General features: G+C 48.8%; 1 pseudogene; it reads left to right on the plus strand.

The window, feature by feature from the left end:
* The first annotated feature begins 1,009 nt into the window (after nt 1–1,009).
* Nucleotides 1,010–21,160, plus strand: LOC134389046 (cadherin-5-like; annotated as a pseudogene).
* The last annotated feature ends 1,040 nt before the right edge of the window (nt 21,161–22,200 follow it).

The following is a 22,200-nucleotide window of genomic DNA, read 5'->3' on the forward strand; positions in this document are numbered from 1 at the left end:
TGGTTTCACTTCCATTTGTTTTACTTGATCATCTTTGAGTCACTTCTCACTTGAGGGATGAAGAGAGAACCAAGACTCGCTGCTGCTTTCCGGGCAAAGAAGGAAGTGACCCACAGGGCCCGAGCCTCCCCTGAGTCAGGACCAGCTTCCTGGCCAGGACTCCCAACCTCCCCACTCCCTGCCCCAAGCCTTTGTTCATTGCCTTCCTCCTGCCTGGAGCATCCTACGTCCAGGGCGTGAGATCTCTCCCTGCTCGACCCCCTCCTTTGCGGCTGAGGAACTGAGGCCTGGAGGAGGCAGGGCCCTCTGCCGGGCACGTGGCACCTGCATTCTGGGCCCACCAACTTTTGAACAAAAGACCCCACATTTCCACCCCCACCCTAGGAGTCCACTTCCTTCTGGGCCAGAGGCAGGAACCAGAGGGCAGGGGCCTTGATTGCTAATGTCAGCGGGCCTAGAGGTCAGCTCGCCCAGATCAGACACCCTAGGTCCTAGTGAGGCCAGCCTGGCGCCAGGCCTGGGGCCTGGGGAAATGTTATTCGAGTTTAGAAACCTCCTGGGATGTACAGAGTCCAACCTCTCCCTCAGGGGACAGCCAGGGGAGGAGCCCATTTCATCCTGCACCCTGTGGGTCCTTGTCTCTCTCCAGGCATGAGCTCTGGAGCTCATGCATAGAGCTTTTGGAGCTACCATCAGCATCAACATCACCCCCTCCTCTGGGAGACCCTTCCTGCAGCCCCTCTTCTGGGTTCTCACATCCCCAGCACTTCCTTCCATTCTAGCACGCATGGCCTGCAAGTAGGAATTATTTCTGTGTCTGTCTTCTGCCTCCCAGAGTTTGAGCTCTTTGGGGGCATGGACAGGGTCTGGTTCTGCTGGTGTCATCTGAGAGTGAAGGGTGAAGGAGTGAATGGACAAAGGTTGTTCAGTTCTCCATGGGAGATGCCCACAACCCTGGGCAGTAGCCACCATGCCCTGATGGTATCTCTCCTCTTTCCCCAGATCTGTCTCTCCTGGAAAGGTGCAGAGGCTCATGATCCTGGTCGCTGTATTGGGCGCCTGCCTGGGCTCGCTGGTGGCAGCTGCAGCAGCAACAGCAGGCACTAACCCTGCCCAACTGAACACTCCCAGCATGCTGCCCACCCTCTGGCAACAGAAGAGAGACTAGATTTGGAACCAGATGCACATCGATGAAGAGAGAAACACCTCAGTGCCCCACTATGTGGGCAAGGTAATGCTCAGGCCCCAGGCCAGGAGAAGCCATCAGCAGCTGGCCCATAGTGACAGTGGTGGTGGGGATGATAATAATGGTAAAGATGGTGGTAGATATTTTGATGGATGTGGGGGTAGAGGTGATGATTGTGAGGGTGATGGCAGTCGGGGTAAAAATGGTAGAGGTGATAGTTGTGGTAGTGGTGCTGGTGATAGTGAAGGGGAAGGTGAGGGTGCTGATGGTGGTGGTGGTAGTGATGGAAGTTATGATGTTGATGGTGAAGGGGTAGATGATGGTGGTGGTGAAGGTGTAGGTGGTGGTGGTGGTGGTGGTGGTGGTGGTAGTGATGATGGTGATAGTAGTGGTGATTGTGACGATGGCAGTCATGAAGGAGAAGGTGATAATGATGGTGATCATGGAGATGATGGAGGTGGTGGTATAGGTGATGGTGAGCACCATGGTTCATTTTCTCCCAGCCTTCAGTCCGTAGACAAGACAGCACTGGCAGAAGGACCACCCCATGCTCAGCCTGAGAAGGCTAGCCTCATCTGCGGGCTCAGGGCGTAGGGCAGAGCCAGCCAAAGCTGTCACTAAATTTTCTCCTCTGAGAGATCTGGAAAGGCCTGAGCAGCCATCTACAAAATTGTGCTGATAACAAAGTGAACCATCCAGGCCATAGTTTGCCAACCCTGGTCTAGGCTTCTGAACCTGCTCAAAAACCCATTTCTCTCAGAGCATCTCATCCTTGTTTCCATGACCCCCACACCACTCCTCAAATTCCAGGACACTCAGAGTGAAGTGCCTGGCCCACCTCTAAGCCAGTGCCTAGGGCTCTGACCCTCATTTTGTCCTCCTTTAAAACGTATCCATCCAAGCCCACCTTCCTAGAGCTCGGAGCTAATCTGAGTGACTGCTGAATTGTCTCACCATGTCAAATTGTCATTGATGTCAAAACTCTCCAGTCTAATTCAAAGGAATGGTCCACATGATGGAATTTCACATGCAGTGACAGTTAGATGGAGGAGGTATTTTGAGAGTTTTTGGTGAGGAAGAAGGTTTCTGAGTGCATTAAAATCTCACCACATCAGCTTCTTGGAATCTGAACATTGGTCACAAGAAAGAATGGGTCAGTGTACTAGAGAAAGTAAGGTCGGTTTCAAGCACTTGACTGGGTACTGGGAAGTCAACTGTAGGCAAAAACAGGCATGGTTCCCAACCTCATGGAGATAGGGGTCAGCAAACAACCACCTGTGGGCCAAATCTGGCCCACAGCCCAGTCTGGTAAATAAAGTTTTCTTAGAACAGTCACCAGTCACACCAACTCATTTAAGAATTCATGCAATGATGGCAGAGTTAAGAAGTTGTGACGAGGACCATATGGCCCACAAAGCTGAAAGTATTTACTATCTGGCCCTTTGCAGAAACAGTTTGCCCACCCTAGTCTAGAAGGGCAGAATATGTCAGGCAAAGTACTCTTCCAGTGGTGGTGGTGAGTGGTGCCCTCTGGTCCTAGAGAAATCCCCGTCTGGCTGAAGCACCAGAAAAGCCCTGCCAGCTAAAGGAAGCAGGTGGGGCCAACTGGGAATTTCCACTCACAGCCCCACCCCCAGCCAGCTGACTATGCCCATAGGCTTTTCTTGCTATCCAGAATGGATGGCAAATTTTAATACTCCAGCATGGCCACTCAGAGGGGAAGAATTTGCCCAGGACCACAAAGTGAGACCAGGACAGAACCTTTAAGGGCTAGGTTCCTGACTCTCAGCATGAATGTGAGCTCTGTGTCATAGAGGAAAATATAGTCAACCCACCTATGACCTTCCCAGTGGGATAACTGTGCCATGAATCAGCCTCTGAAGAGAATGGCTAGTTCCAAGGAAAATCTGTGGGGTAAGACAGGGAGTGTCAGCAGAAACCGGGGCCACCTGCATCACATGCCACTGTGGAGGGCTCGCCCAGGGCCTGCCCGCAGCAGAAAGAGTGCTGGGTCTGCCACCATCTGTCAACAGCGTTCACTCGGCACCCTGCACAGGGCCAGGGACAGAGGATCCACCTGGAGAAGAAACAAGAGTACCTGGGAAAGGCTAGGACAGTGCTCTAAGGATCACCTCCCGGCTCCCAAGGATGTAATCCAAGGGAAGGAAGTCCCTGTTTATCAAGGTCAGAGCCTGGAGCCTTTCTTTACAGACCTGGATGGACAACAGGAGACATTCCTGAGCAGCCTTCTGAATCCATAAATATGGGTCAGCTTGGCTTTTGGCATTGAGATGTTAATGTCCAAATACGGTGGTATTAGAAAGCGGGAGAGGCTCCCAGAAACCCATAACCCTTGTCTACTCATGAGAAAGACATTCGACAAATTCCATTAGAGGGACACCCTACAAAATACCTGTCCAGTGCTCCTCAAAACTGTCAAGGTCATCAAAAACAAGGAAAGTCTGAGGTAATGTCACAGCCCAAAAGAGCTTAAAGAAATACGATGACTAGATGTCATGTGGTGAACTGGATGGGATCCTGAAACAGAAAAAAGACATGAAGTAAAACTAAGGAAATATGCATAAATGATGGATACTAGTTCATAATAATCTATCATTATTGGTCCATTCGTTATAACAAATGTACCACACTAATGTAAGATGTTAATACTAAGGGTAAAGATGAATAGTCATATAGGAACTCTCTGTACTTACCAATTTTTCTGTAAATCTAAAACTGTTCTAAAAAATAAAGTCTATTTAGGAAACATCAGCCTACAGGAAAACAGAAACTTCCATTTACATGAAATCATCTGCAGAACTCCAGTAAAATAGGTCCAAGCTGATGTGCCCTCCCACCACAGTTCCTGCCTTCGCGGGTTCTAACGCACCGATCCAGAAGCAAATTTGAAAACTGCCGTGCTATCCTAACCCTGAGCAACTCATGCAAGGCCCCAGATGGTCCCCTCTCCTTGAGTCCCCATTATCCCCACAGGCCACAGTTACAGAGCTGGTGGCTTCCTTGCTTGCTGTCCAGCTACTCATTGTACCTCCCAGCCTCTGGGCCTTGAAATCACCTCGGAAACTACCTGCCCCGTACGTACCACAGCACTGCCCCCAGAGGATTTGCCCGCACCAGCTGCCAACCTCTCCCCCTCCCTGTCCATCCAAGAGGTAGGGTCTTCACTATCTGCCTCCACTCCTTCACCTTCCAGACTCTTCCCTACACTCTGCCATTTGGCTTCTCACCCTGCCACCCTGCTGATGCTGCTCCAACCAAGGGCGCCAATGACCCTGAGCCCTCATACTGATCATGGACTGACCCTGACCCTCGATAAGAACTGAGCCCGGATCCTGATCATAAACAGAGCCCTAACCCTAGTCATGGACTGAGCCCTGATCCTGATCATGAACTGAGCCCTGGCCATCAGAAACACACATATCTTAGGACACCAATACTATGTGTTACAAAAATTATATAGTTCAGTGGCCTAGTAAGTATGGGAAATCCTGAGTTAAAGAAAGCTCATTGGAATTCTTTTCTACAGGACTATACAATCACAGTCTCCAGGAGACTGTGACCATTCCAAAACTAAATTGACTGGGACCAACGGTGTGCTGATAAATGTTTGACAACTGGCTCTCCAGGGGAAAAGATCCTGATCTGCAGCAATTGCCAATTCCGTGGTGTAAATACTCTCACCATGTCTGATTTCAATCAACCAGTGTGACGTCACTGTGGGCAGAGTTGGGAAAAGATGTGGATAACACATCATTATTTAGTATTTCCATCATACAGAATAACAGACATAATTAACCTCTTGAACACAGTAAAATAGTTTAGAAGTGATGAACTCTGAATATCTGTTACCTTTGTTTTTAATTTGATTTATTTAATTGTAAGTTTATAGAATTCCATGTTTAATAATGGCTATGTTTAACAACCAACTCACAAATATTCCTGAAAACTTAAGTTGGCTCTTGAAAGCCACACTGACACAAGCCAGCTTGAGCACACCACTGACTGTGTGGAACAGCAAAGGAGGCCAGTGTTTCCTGGAACTCATTTTCAAAAGGGCTGTTGTGCTCATAGAGCAACTCAACATCAACATCAGAAGCGATATTGTTTTCATTTTTCAAATGAGTTAACAACCACTCAGAGAAATTAAGTGACTGCAAAGGGGCAAAAATCTCTCTTGCCTTCCAATGGCACCAAGTATATTCTTCCACTCAAAAAATGTTTTCTAAGCACCTACTATGTCCCAGGTATCGTTCTAGGCACATTGGGTGCTGCTACGCAACTCACACCAATGTGGTGTTTGCAGTGACCTGGGCAGGAACAACTCTCTGGTGACCAGTCGAGGCCCTTGTTAAAAGCCTCAGTGTCACATCTAGGACCCCTGCATAGCACCACACGCCAATGCACACACACACGTGCACATACACACACATGAACATACACGCACATGCACACGTGCATACACACATACCTACATGAATGCACGCGCACACAGCCACCACTGCCCATTCCCAGCTCATGTTGCCTCTTATTTCCTAGATCAAGTCGAGCGTGAACAGAAAGAATGCCAGGTACCTGATCAGAGGAGAGTCTGTCGGCAAGGTCGTCCGGGTCAACGAGGACACAGGAGACGTGTATGCCTTTGAGAGGCTGGACCGGGTGAAGACCTCCGAGTACCACCTCATTGCCCTCATCGTGGACAACGACACCAACAGAGACATGGATTCTCCTTCCAGTTTCACCATCAAAGTTCACGACGTGAATGACAACTGGCCTGTGTTCATGCACCGGTTGTTCAATGCATCTGTGCCCGAGATGTCGGCTGTGGGCAAGTGCCCAGTCTGTCCCCCTCCATCTTCTCTCCCTCATCCCCATCCTGGAGGCACTTCTCACATCAACCACTTCACTGCCTGGGGTCAGGGTTCAGTGAGTTCAGGGCAGTGGTTATAACGACTGTGTTGCCACTTTATATGACTTGAAACTCTGGTCCCTAAAGACTAAGCTCTGAGCTGGCCCCAGACAGAGCTCTGAACCTAGTCATGGACTGAGCCCTGATCCTGATCATGAACTGAGCTCAGACCTAGTAATGGACTGACCCCTGGCCATCAGAGACACACATATCCCACTACTCTTTAGAGCAAATCCCACCCACTGCCTCTGACCCGCAGGATTGGCACACCAAGAGTGTAGCCTTTGTACATGAAGAATACCAAGCCCTGCTACTAATGCAAGAAGAGTCATCTCGAGAGGCCGTGTAGTAGTGGGGTGGAGGGCAGAACCCTGGCCATAAGACGTGTCACCAGCCTGGACTCCAGGTTCAGGAGGTTATTATTCCTTCCTCAGTCCTCCCCTATTCTCCAGACGGTACCAGAAAAGGGCTTCCCTCTCCACCCGCTCAGTCTAGGGTCCCTAGCCAGGGCCATGAGACTAGAACTTCCTGTTAAATGTGGACCCTGGAGTTTAAGGGGGTGATGAGAGATGTGACACCACTCCTTTGGGGGAACCTTCCCATTTCCTTGTCCTCACCCTTCCAGGAGATGGAGAAAAGCCCTTACTCTCCTTGGTTTCTCCACCTGAACCCAACCCTCTGCCCTCTCCCTAATTTCCCTCATAAATGCACAATCCACCTGTTCTTTGCCTCCCTTCATGGGTGGCCTGGCTGGGCCCCCATCACTGCCAGCACTTTGTCCTCATGCCAGCTCCTCAGGAAACAAAGCAGCCTTTTCTCCCTGAAGACCTGGGAAGGTTGAGACAGGGAATAGCCTGAGTCCCATCTGCCCTCATCCAGGGATGAGGTGAGGGGCCAGCAGTCTCAGGGCAGCAACCTCAGGATTCTCTCTCTGCAGGGACCTCGGTCTTCCGTGTGACAGCAGTGGACGCAGATGACCACACTGTGGCAGATCACACCTCTGTCTTGTACCAAGTCCTGAAGGGAGAAAATTATTTTTCCATCGATAATTCCGGTCTGTGTGACTAACAGTCCTGGGCAGGCACCGACTTGGGGGATGGGGGATGAGGGCTGTGAATATTCCAGGTGCAGATGCTGTGAGGAACCCAGTCTGACAGTTGTCACCAATCATTGAACCACCCTGTCCCATGGAGGTGGTCAGTATCACAAGCAAAGACAAGGTGGCTGGTCAGGGACGAAGGAAGCAGACAGGTGCCCAAGACATGGACTTAAGTCCAGGGAACAAAAGCAGGATCTTGTTACCCAAGCAGTGACCGAGAGGCAACAGAGAATGCTGGTTAGCAGCTCTGGGTACAGGTTCAGACAGATCTGGTTTCCAAACTCCGGCTCTGCTACCAACCCCCTCTAGAGACCTTGGATAACTCAACTAAACTCTGGGAGTCTTAGTTCCCTTATCTAGAAAATAGGAATGCCTATATTGGTTTTGTAGTGTAGCTGTGAAGTCTGAATTTGATAACGTATAGAGTGAGCATAGCCACATAGTTTTTGTGACTTAAAAAACTGTAAGGACTGAGTCTGGAAACTAGATGGTCAGTCCTTGGGCTCACTGTCTTCCAGAGGGATGTCAAGTGCATCGCACAGATACCATTGCTATCCTGCGGTGCACGAAGACAGACATCATTAATCCATCACAGCACTCTCACTCTGAGCCTGGATGTGTCCTCACGACCTTTCTCAACACAGTGCTCCAGGTGGCTAGGACCAATATTGGACCAAATTGCTGTATACCAGCTTTGGCCTCACAGTGCAGGCTGTGGAAATAGTGGATGTGTACTCGTGGTTCTCAGCTATGGCTGCATAGTGGAATCAACTGCGGAGCTTTTAAGTCAGGTTCTCTCTGGCTAGGGACCAGGCATCAGTATTTTCTAAAAGCTCCTAGGTAACATGGCTCCAGCTGGGACACTTTTACAGGACTCATTCTCATGACAACCAATAACTTGGACCGAGAGTTGCAAGCCGGATATGAGATCATGGTGGAGGCACTAGACACCCGGGGCCTCTGGGGGAACTCGGGCATGGCCACTGTGCTGGTCACTCTGCAAGAAGTCAATGACAACTTCCCCATCCTCGTCAAGAGTGAGCCCCTCCTTTAGGGTGCTGGGGAGGTCGGGGGTTGGAGCACTCCGGACTCAATAACTTGGGGGCTCTGGAGGAGGAGCCCTGAGTCCGTCTCCCTCTCTACCCATCCCCGGGTTGACCTAAGGCCTAGAGGAGTCCTTTTGGTGCAGGGAGGGGCCTTTCTTTCATCCTGAACCACATTCTCACAGATGAGAGGGAACCATGCCCCCTGCTGGATGCTACCCCTGTGCCCAGAGCCCCACTACAGATAGGAGCAGTTTCACCCAGATCCTATGGGCTCAGGAAAATCCAGGCCCTGAGACTCAAGCCCCAGCTAGAAAATTCCCACAAGCCAAAGAGCAGAGGGACAGCAAAGCTCTGTATCCAGAGCCAGGGCTGGGCTCTGACGCCAACCACAGACTGATTGTCCCCCAAAATATGTGTGCCAACAGCTTTTCCCATGCCCTGGCTGAGGCCGGGCCAGAAAGTCACGTGGCTCTGTCCACTTGCATCCTCTGGTGCTGGATGTCACAACTCAGAGTCTCGGCCACACAAAGACAGGCCAGTTCTCCTGGAGTGGCCTCATTGTGCGCAGCAAACACTCCCTGAAGGCAGAACTTGTCTCTCTTGTCAACTGATAGGTCCCCTAGCAAAGTGACTGGCATACAGTAGGTGCTCAATAACTACTTGGATGAATAGAGGGATGGAGGGATGGACAGATAGGGCAGACCTCTTTGCCAGAATCCCAGGGGTTTTATTATTATCGTTGTTATCATTATTTCATCCATGTCCATTTCCTGTATCAATATAAGGTAGGATAATATAAAGGTATAATCACCTTGTCTATCTGATTAACCCACTGCCCTTTGGGGCACACTATTTGCATCAGCCATGTACACATTTGTGGTGCCTGAAGCCATCCGCGTGGGAAGCCCCTTGGGCTCTCTTTTGTGGAGGACCTAGATGAGCCCCAGAACTGGATGACCAAGTAGAACATCGCGCAAGGTGAGTACAGGGACACTTTCACCATCGAGACAGACCCCACCCACAATGAGGGCATCATCAAGCCCATGAAGGTTTGTAGGCTTGCCTGTGGCAATGACATCAGATGCGGGGTTTGGGGTTCCTGGCATCCTCTGCCCAGGGGCTGCTCCTGAGCCGGAAGCCAGCAAAGGAGAACATTCTGGGTCAGCTCAGAGATGGCCATGAGCTCATGGAGACTGCAACCCAGTGTCTTGGGCTAGGTTACCCCTGAAGCAAACCCTGACACAAGGATTTGGTTATAAATCATTTATGTGGGAGGTGATCCCAGGAAGCCCCAGGAATGTCAACATGTGAAAAGAAGGAAGCTAATATTGGGCTCATTAATGGGAGTGTAGGCAAGTGGGTACCTCCAGGGCACAGTATTGAACACAACTCAGAGTTGCAGAGCTGAGGGCAAGGGAGCTGGGGTATTTATACACCAAACCCCTGCAGTGTTGACTGAGGGCTGCTCCTGGGGGCATTAACTCCCTGGCACTTCCTGGCCTGCACTGTGTCCTGGCCAGTAAAAAGCCATCAGCAAGTAAGAAAACAATGAGTGCCTGGGAACAGGACATGGGTGGCCAAGGACAGTGGCTGGTTCTGACAGAGAAGTCAGATCCACTGTATCTGGGAGAGGAGGGAAAGTCCTGTCGGGGCATAAGAATGGCTCCGGGATTGCCATGTAGAGGACTCAGAGTCCTGGGCCTGAGTCCCTCTCTGGCCCTGCCCCATGCTGGGGACTAAAGATACCCAGGGGAGAACACAACCTCCAGAGTCAATGAAGCTCTCAGTGAGTGGGAGAGACAGACATATAAACATAAAGGATAGCCGGATGTGTTGAGTGCTATGTATCAACACCATGCAGGGAGCAACCACCTCCTCAGGAGGGGCTTCTGAGAGGGCATCTGATTGCTTCTGATTGGCTTCTTGAGGGATGAGCAGCAGTTCATCAGGCATGAAGGGGAGGAGAAGCATCCTTGGAAAAGGCATAAAGAAAAGGCAAGTCCTTAAGGACCAGCGGATAGAGCCACTAGTCTGGGAGCAGGACCATGGCTGATCCATTGTATGTCCTCATTAATCGCAACGGGGTCAGGCACAGAGCCAGGGTTGGGGTGCGGTCATGAGGCTGCTGAGATGAAATGGGGGTAGCTGAAAACAGATGCCAGGCCCAGCCTCTCTCTTGATAACCTTGGACATATCACTAGTCCGGGCCACAGGCTCCTCATCACAAAATGGGCAACCGTGTACTACCGTGCAGGGTTGCTGTGAAGACGACATGCCACCTCCTTAGCTCAGAGCAGGTGCTCATCATAACGTTCCCCTAATGCAGCCCCTGGACTATGAACGTATCCGGCAATACAGCTTCACCATCGAGGCCATGGACCACACCATCAACCTCGGATACCTGAGAGGCACCTCCAGCAGAAACATAGCCCACGTCATCATCAACATCACAGATATGGATGAGCCCCCCCAACTTCCAGCAGCTCTTCTACCACTTCCAGCTGTGGGAGAACCAGAAGAAACCTCTGATTGTCGTGGTGATAGCCATAGACCCCAATGAGATTTGGTGCAGAATTGGGTAAGCACTTGGTGGTTGTGTTGATGACAATGACAATGACAATTCTGGCACTGATGTTCTTATGTCTGCTCGTCTGAGTCCAGGACTCAGAGAGGAAAACTGGCTTCTCCCAGCATTGCATGGGAAGTAGCAGAGGCAGAAGGAGTAGCCCAAGATCTTCCACTAACCCACTTGGGCTGCTGGGACCTTGTCCTGCCTGCGCACCCCACTTTGCATGGTCCTGGCCATCCAGAGCTGTCTGTCCTCTGCTCTACCTTGAAGCCTTCCTTTAGACCATGGTTCCCACAGGTCCCATCTAGCGAGATATGACCATCAAGAGAACAACCAATCTATTTCTGAATTCTTTATTCTATCGTTCTGTGGCAGAGCCAATCTGTTTTATTCCAGAAGCTTTATGCTAAATTTCACTACATATAAGGCAAGCCCTCCCTTGCTTTTTTTTTTATTTTATATAATTTTTATCCATTCTCTTTTATTCTTTCGTATGAACTTTAAAAATCTTTTACCTGTTTTTTAAAAAAAACTAGAATTCTAATAAGAATCGTGTTTATATATCAATTTTGGAAGAGTTAACATTTCTATGGTACTAGGTCTTCTTATTAAGGTCAAAATATGTCCCTCCATTTTGGCCGTATCTCATATTTTAGGACTACTACTTTCATTACCATTGCATTCTAAATACTCTGTGATTACAGTTTTTGTTTTCCCTTTGACCCAGTGGTTTATTTAAGAGATTTACTTGGTTTATTTCTTTTCATTTACGAGTGATAGGGTGTTATTTGGTTTTTGTATTAGCTCATCCTGTGCAGTAATACAATTGTATTTTTGTTCATTTCTTCCTAGGATATCTAAACTTTTGCTTTGCATATGCAAAGGTTTGTAACTACTTTACCTTCAGTAGGTTTGTAACTTTTATCCCTAGGAAATTACCCAGTTTGTTCTGCTTAAACATTTTGCCTTCGATTCCATGTTGCCTGATGTTAAGTTTGTCAGTCCTGGTTTCATGTTATTTATATTTGCCTGACATAAATGTTCTAGCCCTTACTATTAATTTTTCTAGGTCATCTGGCATTAAGTTGTCTCTTGAAAATAGAATGTAGTTGGCATTGCTTTTTAATCTACACTGAGATGCTTTGTGTTTAATGTATTTGCATTTTCATTATAAATGATAAGTTTAATCTTACTTCTTTTATCTTGTTTTATATTTCCCATTTCTTAAACTTAATGGCTTTTTTCTTTACCCTCACCTTTGCTATACAGCCTATTTTTTCTTTCTCTTTTTTCTCCTAGATAATTGGATGGAATACATCTATTTTTACTTCTACCTGTAGATTTACTTCTACTTTTGAAATTTTAAATGTTTTCCTAGACCTATATTTTCTAGTTAAAAATATCACACACACACAGACACACACACACACACACACACACACACACACACACACACACACACACACACACACACACACCATTGCTTTCCCATTTATGATAAAGAAATCAATAGTTTCATTTTAATTCCTTCCAAACCAGGATTTTACTTTATGTTGAGACATTTCTTGGTTAGATGGAGTAAGTTTAAAAAAAAAAAAAAAAAAAACTTAGGACCCATTTTTGGAGGTGATATACTTTCTGGCTCTTGCATATTTACAAATTCCTTACTTGCTTTGCTTTCTTATTTTAATACACCTAGGTGTGCTCATATAGTCCTGAGATCACAGACACTATCTTTCAAAATTGCTATCAATGTGTGATAGCATTTAATTTTGTAAGGAAATCCGGGGTGAATCTGATTCGTCTTTCTTTACAAAGAATGTATTTTTTCTGTCTGGACTCTTTTTCAATTCCTTCACATAGCCTTGAAATTCAAAGTGTCATCAGGATATGCTCAAATATTGTTCTCTTTTTACAATTATGCCTGATATCGATGACATCTTCTAATCTGTAGACTTAGGCCTTTCTTCAGATCAGAAAAGTTTTATTTTTTGTCATTTCTTCCATTCTATTTGTTCTGGAATTTTTCCTCAGTAATATATATATATATATTAGTCCATGTCTGTTGCTTATAACAGAATACCTGAACCTGGATAATTTATAAAGAAATGACATTTATTGCTTAGAGTGTTGGAGGCTCAGAAGTCAAAAGTCCAGTGAATACATGTGGTGAGGGCCTTGCTCTTGTTGGTGGTGACACTCTACAGCGAGGCAGAGTATCACATGGCTAGAAAGGCAGGAGTAAGAGAGCTGACCCACTCCCTCACTCTCCTTATAAAGCCATCAGAACCACACTTATTACCACCCACTAAACCATCAACTTATCTCTACATGAATGTATCAATACACTCACGAAGGCATAGTCTCGTCACAATCTAATCACCTCCCAAAGACCCCGCCTTTCAATTACCATGTTGAGGTTTCCCACTCTCAACACTGTTATGAAACTTTGGGGAACACAACTCAAACTGTAGCTATATATAAATATGTGCGTGCGTGTGTGTGTGTGCGTGTGTGTGTGTGTGTGTTTGTGTGTGTGTATACGTATGTGTGTATATAGATTCATATATAGATTCATATATGTATATTAATCTCTTTGTAACTTTTTTCCTGATTTCTGAAGGAACGTTCCAAATTTTTACTTCACAAATGTAATTTCTTTTTAATTATTTCTTATCTCTTCCAGGTTCTTTTGCATTTCTTCCTAGCTCTTGCTCAACTTTCTTTTCACTGATCACAAAAACCAATTCCAGGTGTTGTAGAGTGTCACCTACCCAACTCTGAAAATGCTATTGATGGTCTCAGGTAGCACCTTCAGCCTGGTGACAGCACCATTGCTAAGACCACAGATATTATCCCACCCCCTGGATCCCTCTGTTGCTGTGTGGGTCTGCTCAGTGTTGTGAGTGCTGGAGTGCAACGAGCCGTGAAAGAGGAGGGTGGGGAAGCATGCAGGGGACAGGTCCTGAAGTGCCCTGTCTGTCATGCTGAGAGTTTGGACTCAGCAAAGAACAATGAAAGCCATAAAACTCTCTTCCCTGGCAGATACTCCATCCGGAGAACTAGTGACAAGGGCTAATTCTTCCGAATAACCAAGCAAGGGAACATTTACAATGAGAAAGAACTGGACAGAGAAATCTACCCCTGGTATAACCTGACTGTGGAGGCTGAAGAACTGGATTCTAGTGGTGAGTGACCCCATCTGCCAGGGGACCTGGGCTCTTTTCCTTTACCCTCATTCTTTCAAAACTGGCATAATCTGTCATTTGGGGTCTCTAAAGGCATTCCAAGCACCTGCTGAAGCACCCCTTGGCTGGGATGTGATGGAGCTTCCATGCCCAAGTGTGGTCCCTGAACCAGTAGCATCTGCATCTCCTAAGACCTTGCTGGAAGTGTAGAATCTTGGTCCTCACCCCCATATTGAACATCAGAATCTCTTGCACATCATAGTTTGAGAAGCACTGTTATAAAGCAGGTGCGCAGATGTCTCTGTGATAAGAATTACCTATGGCACCTATGAAACAGAGCTTCTCAGACACCTCCCTGAAGGTTCTGGTCCAGGGAGCCAGAGATGGCGCCTGGGAATGTGCATGGAACAAGTGTCATGTGGTTCTTATTATCATGGATGTTTGGGAAATACTCCTTTGGGGGTTGTTTATGCCCCAGTTGATGGGGTGGATTCAAAATCTGAAGCAGCTTCCAACTCTGAGATTGATAGTTTCTCCAGAAATTGTGTAACTTTTGTGGGCAAGTGTTAGGGTTTCCTTTATCTATTTGAAAAATCCCAACCATCCTCCAGGAGAAGGACTATTCCCATTGTACCCAGGATCCCCCAAGGGCCCAGAGAGGGGCAACTGTGGCCAAGACCCCACCAGTGCTACCCCGGAGGGCCCTGCCCCCTGCTGGGCCCACCTAGACCCTCACATCTCCCAACCTGGCAGCTATGCCCCAAATTCAGGACAGACTCCTACATGTTTTCCAGACCAATCTTTGCTCCTTCCTTCCCCATTCATATAATTTTAAAATTAGAAAGATTTTAAATATGGAAAATACAGAAAAGGAGAAGAAAACAATCCTCTCATAATGCTGTTAGCACTTTAGTGTATTTTCTCTTGTCTTTTTTCTATACATATTTTTAAATAAGTGAGATCATAATATTTGTATAAAATATCCTGTGTTTTTACTTAACCTTATTCCAGAACAATTTTCCCATGGTACTAAAATACTTTTTTAATTACATTTTTAAAACGTAATTTACATGGGCATTGTAAATGGTCATATATTCCATTCTTTTTCAGTGGCCTAAATTATTGACCCAATCTCAGCATCTTTTAGGTTGTTTACCTTTTTAGTTTTTTTGTAATTATTTTGTTTTATTTCTTTAATTTAACTACATTTAGGTGCCGGCCCGTGGCTCACTTGGGAGAGTGTGGTGCTGACAACACCAAGTCAGGGGTTAAGATCCCCTTACCGGTCATCTTTAAAAAAAAAAACAAAAAAAACCCTACATTTATTTACTTAAGTCCATTTAATTACTTAAGTAAATTATTGATTTCGTTAATTTAATTGAGACCTTTTTAAATGCACTTACATTGTTTACATTTTTGATTCTCACAAGTAATACATCAGTAATCTTTCTTACATATGAAGCTTTGCCCCTTCCTCTTTCACACTCCTTCCATCCAGAACACCACTCCTGGCCTCTCTTTCAGAGGTCCATAGCCCCCTCTCCTTCCAAAAAGCAGCTTTCATGGAGCAGCCCTCCAGGACTACCTATCCACACCCCACACACTCAGGGCCAGCATCAGCTGAGTCCCCAGTGGTGACAAGTCCTCTCCCATGCAGGGACCACCCACAGGCAAAGAATCCATCGTGCAGGTCCACGTTGAAGTTCTGGATGTGGATGACAACGCCCCAGAATTTGCCCAGCCCTATGAGCCAAAAGTGTGTGAGAAATGCAGCCCAGGGCCAGGTGAGTCTGGCTCAGGTAGGAGGGTGGGGCAGGCTTAGGGGCCGAACCTCCCATCCAGTCAGCTGGAGTTCTACTGAGCTTCATGTAACCTGTACAACAGCCCTGGAGAAAGTAACATTATCCTTATTTTACAGATGGGTAAACTGAGGCTCAAGAGACACTGTATGGAGAGTAGATTGGGGGGGTACAGGGGTTGGTAGAAAGAGTGTCCTTATGAAAGCCATTTATGTTAGTGTTGCAGGTGAGAGGCAGCCATGGTCACATCTAAACCCAAAGTCTCCATCACTGAGCCCCAGGCCACCCCAACACCACCACTGACCATCCTCTGTGTTACACACTCCAGCTGGTCCTGCGGATCTCTGCAACAGACAAGAACATAACACCACAAAACGTGAAGTTCAAATTTGCCCTGAGCACTGAAGACAGCAACTTCACCCTCACGGATAATCACGGTGCGCAACAAACCAGTCACTTGGCTCTTAGCAGGGTCAGGGGTCAGGTTATTTAAGTCTTAAAGCAACCAGGGTCAAGGACCAGGCTACCACTGGGATTTGCAAGTTATGGGATACTTTGTACAACTCTGGCCACATACATTGTACAATCCTGGGCTGTGTGATGGTCAGAGCCACCCTGGCCAAACTGCCAAGTCCACGTGGCCTGCCATTCCCCATAAGATGGCCAAGTGGGTGTGCATCACAGAACAGGTACGCGGTGCAGGCTATGGATCCCTTCCCACATTGGAATCTCTGTGCCTCTGCAAAATTACAAACTGTCCTGTGATGGGGAGCTTTGAGGTCACTCCCAAAGACTCCAAACTGGAAATGTGAAACCCTAAATCCCAAGAATACAGTGAACTTTGTCTTAATTCAGCTACAATGATGACTTACCACTAGGTGGCCCCTGAACAGGGTATGGTCCACCAATCACAGCCCAGAGGGTCCTGTGATGTCAGTAGTGACCAATCCAAGCTTCTGATGAGTATTTCCTTTCTAGAGTGATGATGCTGAGTTGATTTAATGCCAGCCGATGTAGACAGGTTTCCATGGCCTCTGCAACTTCCTCAGAAAAATAGAGAAAATGCCCCTTGGGTCTAAATTGAGTGATCCTTCACCCAGCACAGGTTGGGATCTCCGCTTGTCCTTGATTGGTGAAACTGTGGTTGCTGAGGACCCCTGTATTGAAACAGCCTATTGCCACCTCTGAGAAAATTTGAGGAGTGGGGTCCCTGAGAAGAGAGGACAAACCCAGGGAATCAGACACAGCCTGTCCTTAAGGAGCCTCCTGTGGGATAGGGAAGGTCCGTGATGTGTAGACAGTCAACGAAGGACCATTCAACATTCAACTGTCTTTAGAAGTAAATCATGTGGCAAAAACACCTGTCACCCCATCCCCAATGCCCACCTCAGAGTAGGGATCGACAATGGGGAAGAGAGCATCAATCCCACCCCAAGGACAACCGTATGCAACCAGGAGGCAAGTCTGTTGGTCTCAGATTCACTGACATCGTGAATGTCATGTATGTCAAAATCTCTAATTTCTCCCGTAAAATGTCAATGGCATATCCTTTATTTTCAATCATAATAGATTTAATATTGAAATCTAATGATGAATAATGAAATGTATTTGGCTTTTGTTTGAAATCTAAAAGGCAGCTTCCTTGGCTCTCAGCTGGCTTCTTGAGTGTGCCAACCCAGTGTGGCTCAGTAGATCCTGGGCCCTCTTCTGATCATTGGTATTACAACCTCCCAGGAGCCTACAAAGGGCAGATTATCTGTCCTCTGCCCACAATCACTGAATCAGAAATCTGTGTGTGTGTGTGTGTGTGTGTGTGTGTGTGTGTGTGTGTGGTGTGTGTGTGTGTGTGTGTGTGTGTGTGTGTGTGTGTGTGTGTGTGTGTGTGTGTACACACGTGCACACGTTAGGAGGAGGGGAAGGGGTCTGAAGATCAGTGTGTTTAAGCTCCCTGGGGAATTCTTATGTACATGAAACTGCTGACTGGAGCTGGGAGGAGGAGCCAATATTTGGATCAGAGCATATCCCCATTCCGGACTGCCCAGGAAACCCTCCATTACATATGGAACTATTCTCTCTGTGCTCGCGGGAACGCGTGCATTGTTTTTATTGTTGTAAGCTTCCTTTATAACAATGGCTTTTCGGGGATAGCAGAAACAGCCTTAGAAGTTAGCATAATACTAAAAGACTTTAAAACTTTATTTTTCCTGATTGCTTGTCAAAGCTTGAAACAATCATTAATTAATTGAGCTGAAAGAGAAAACTGCCTGTTACTGGAGTGCGTTTAGGGAAGGGGATGAGGTCAGGCATATCAGTCGCCCACAGAAACAGAAAGCAGGGACTTTACGTTCTGGCCGAGCCATTCTTGGAAGTTGGGTCAAAGCAGCTTTCCAAAAGATCCCATCTGTGGAGGAGTAGACCTGCGCTTAAACGGCTAAAACATGAGGCAGGCGATGCAAAGGGCAGACACACAGCCCGGGCAATACACGGGCTGGTGCAGTCAGGGAGGGCTCTCTGGGGAGCCGCTTCCCCGGCCATGTGGCCTAGGGCGGTGGGTGCTCCTGGCAGAGCCTGACTCCACTGCCTTGGCGTTTCCAGATAATACAGCCAACATCAGTGTCAAGTACGGGCAATTTGACCGGGGGCGTGTCAAGATCCACTTCCTGCCCGTGCTCATCTCGGACAACGGGAAGCCGAGCCTCACAGGCACCAGCACGCTGGCCGTGGCCGTGTGCAAGTGCAACGAGCACGAGGAGTTCACCTTCTGCGAGGACGTGGCTGCCAGGCAGGCGTCAGCATCCAGACGCTGGTGGCCATCTTCGTCTGCATCCTCACCATCACAGGTCAGTGCTGGGCAGGGTGGGATTGAGAGGCTGGAGGGGCTTCACAGGAGGAGGAGAGGACAGGAATTCAGGCCCAGCCCCTCCTCCAGCCTGCAAGGCAGCCCTGGCTTGTGCACCATCCTGGGCTTCAGGGTCCACGTGTGGGACACAAAGATGACGGCTGCACCGAACCAGGCCTCTGGGTTGCAGGGGGCTTAAGACCCCTCTGCACTCATTGGGGAGAGGCCATCTCCACTTTAAAATAACTTACTTATGCATAACAGTCGCTCCTGGAACGTACATATTTTGAGCACTTACTGTGTGCTAGGCACTGTTCAGGCATGTATTTACACAACACTTAATTTTGAAAAAAAAAATCCAGTTCTAAAGTGGAAAATTTAACATTGTCTAGTTTAGACTATGTCCTGGGGGCATTCTTTCCTTTCATAGAATTCCTCCAGCCTTGATATTTCTTTTTTTTTTTTCCCCCTTATTTGGGCCTCAGAAATTTTAGTAGCATTTTAGGCCTTGCCTTAGTTTGGGTTTCACAGGAAGCAGGTCCTGGGAAAAGTTTTGGGTGCAAGTAGTTTATTTGGGAGGTGCTCCCCGGAAACCTCCTAAGGAAAAGGGTAGACAAGCAGGGAGGGGAGGCAGCTAGTGAAGGGCAAGGGATCAGGGAAGTGACCATCATGGACAAGGAGCTTCACCCGCTGGGAACCTGGAGGCAGCCAGAGCTACACCTCAGCGTCTCTCCACCTGTGGAAGAGGAGCTGGTGTTTATCCACCCAACCCCATCATTTGATGGTTGAGGGCTCCTCCGAGGTGTATCAATTATCCTGCATTTCACCTGCCATGAGGTGGGGCAGGAAGCCTTCGGGTGATTAGAGAGCACGGTCGTGTGCACCACAGTGACAAGGTCAGATACAGTGGGGCACCCTCAGTGTCTCCCCTGAAAGGTCCTCTGGATATGACCCCTTTCTGGAGCTTGTGGAGCAGAAGGTCCAGACTCAGATTCCCCTTTTAATAATAATTAATGATGATGGCATCCCTACCACACGTAGAATTGCATTTAACCTCATAACCACCTTCCGAAATATAAACAGAGCAGAGAAGTCATCATTTCCACTTCACAGACAAGGAAACTGAGGCTCAGGAAGGATGTCTCCCTGGGTATCCCACATACTTATGTATGCAGCAGTTTGTGAAAGGCTCAAGGACAGAGCCCAGGGGATGGTCTGAGCCTAATTTGGGGAGCTCTCTGTACCACACAGTCCACACCCCCCTCAGGGAGCTGAGTCCCTCACACAGCCACACTTCTCAGAGCTTGCAGCACGGTCGACGTCTACACCACTGCCTGAACATGGGACTCTGGGCAAGTCCCCTGGCCTCTCTGAGCTCAGTTTGCTTAACTGTAGAATAGGGATAATAATGTCTACGTTGGGTGAAGTAACATGAGCACCTGCCCAATGCAGTGCCAGCCCATATACAGCTGGTGCTCAAGAGGGTGGCTGCTGCCCGTGCAATGAGTCCCACGTCCACTGGCACCACCAATATCCACCGTCATCAACACAGTCATCAACAATGTAGTGACTCAGAATCTTTGCACTCCAAATTCCAATTCCATCCCTTCGCCCATTTCTGCCCCAACCTCTGGCCTCCGGGCCTTTGGGACACGGTGTGGAAGAATTCGCCACAGTGGGACAAGGAGGAAGGAAATGAGGATGCAGATAAACAGAGCTGAGAGGGAGAGAGGAGAAAGAACTCCAGCGAACCCCACTCTGTTCCTCTCCGCTCGTGCACACCAGTGTTTGTGACAGCCAGGCAGGACCAAGAGTGTGGGGACAGATGACTCTCCCACGGGGATGGGTGGAGCCCCAGGCGTCCGTGTTGGACAAGTCATGGAGGAGTCCTGGCCCTGGAATTTCCGGGGATGAGGAAGGAACGGAGCGGGGATCCCCCAACCTGGCAGTGTCTAACTGCTGTCGCTCTTGCTCGCTGTCCAGCAGTGATCACTCCACTCATCTTCCTGCGGTGGCGGCTCCAGAGGCAGGTCCATGCCCTCGGCAAGAGCGTGCCAGAGATCCACGAGCAGCTGGTCACCTACAACGAGGAGGGCGGCAGCGAGATGGACACCACCAGCTACGACGTGTCGGTGCTCAACTCGGTGCGCCGCGGCGGCGGAGCCAAGCCCCCGCGGCTGTCGCCAGACGCACGGCCGCCGCTGTATGCGCGGGTGCAGAAGCCGCCGCAGCACGCGCCCGGGGCACACGGCGGGCCCAGGGAGATGGCCGCGATGATCGAGGTGAAGAAGGTCGAGGCGGACCACGACGGCGGCTGCTTGCCCTACGACACGCTGCACGTCTACGGCTACAAAGGCTCTGAGTCTGTCGTCGAGTCCCTCCGCTCCCTGGGCACCGATTCGTCTGACTCTGACATCGATTACGACTTCCTCAACGACTGGGGGACCAGGTTCAAGATGCTGGCCGAGCTGTATGGCTCGGACCTCCAGGAAGAGCTGGTGTATTAGGGGGCCACCGCCTTCTGGGCCTGGGGACCCAAACTCACTGGAGCCCAGGAGAGTCCCAAGCGGGCCCTGAGACCTCCGAGACTGGCACTCACTGCCCCGCCCAGCACCCCTCCCTCCTAGGTCCCAGAGACCTCACCGTGGTGGGGGGTCGAGGCGTAGCAAACTCCAGGTCCCTGAAATATCCAGAAAGCTACTTCAGTGATGGCTACCCCCTAAATGCTGGGAAAACCAGGCTAGTGTTCTGTCTGGGCTCAGACATCCCTCGCCTCATCACCCCCAGACCACCGACCTTACTTAAAGACTTTTCTGGCTCCACAAGGCTGCAGAGCGAAGCAGCCTGTGTTCAACTGCAAAGGGAGTGGATCTTCCCCTGAAAGCGCTGACACCCCTGGTGAGGCTGATGAGGTCCTGGTGCCTATCTGCCGGGAGGCAAAAGGCAGAATGGCATGACCTCGGGGCAAGACTTGCTGCAGCCCAGTCCCCGGGAGACTGCCACCGTCCATCAGGCCTGATCTCAAGAGCTCCAACCCTGCTCTGACTCCCTCACACTCTCCCAAATGCCCCATCCCTGCCCCTCCCAGGCCTGTCAAGAGGGAGGAAAGGGCCATATGGCAGCTCCTGACCTTGGGTCCTGAGGTGACCTTGCTGGCCTGCCACAAGGTCAGTAACTGTGCTGTGCTGAGCATTGAACCATTCAACTGCATTCAGGGAAATGGCTTATTGAACTTTGAAGCAACTGTGAATTCATCCTGGAGGGACAGTGGAGACCAAGTGTGACAGATAATAGGGTGAGGGCCACCTCCATACCCACCCCTTCTGGAGAGGACCTGAGACCCTGATTTGACACCCCCAACACCCCTCCAGTTTTACCTGTTAGGGCGCAGATATTCCTGGAGCGGAAGACCTCTCCCCATCTCCGCCTTGCTGGTTGTTCATTCATGCTCGCTCGCTCTCTCTCTTTTCTCTGTCTACTCCTTATCTCTTGACTTAAAGGCATCCGAAATGTTGCCCTCAGCAAGTCTGGCCAACGTCCAAATCCA

The sequence above is a fragment of the Cynocephalus volans genome, chromosome 10 (assembly GCF_027409185.1).
Source record: "Cynocephalus volans isolate mCynVol1 chromosome 10, mCynVol1.pri, whole genome shotgun sequence".
Classification (NCBI taxonomy): domain Eukaryota; kingdom Metazoa; phylum Chordata; class Mammalia; order Dermoptera; family Cynocephalidae; genus Cynocephalus; species Cynocephalus volans.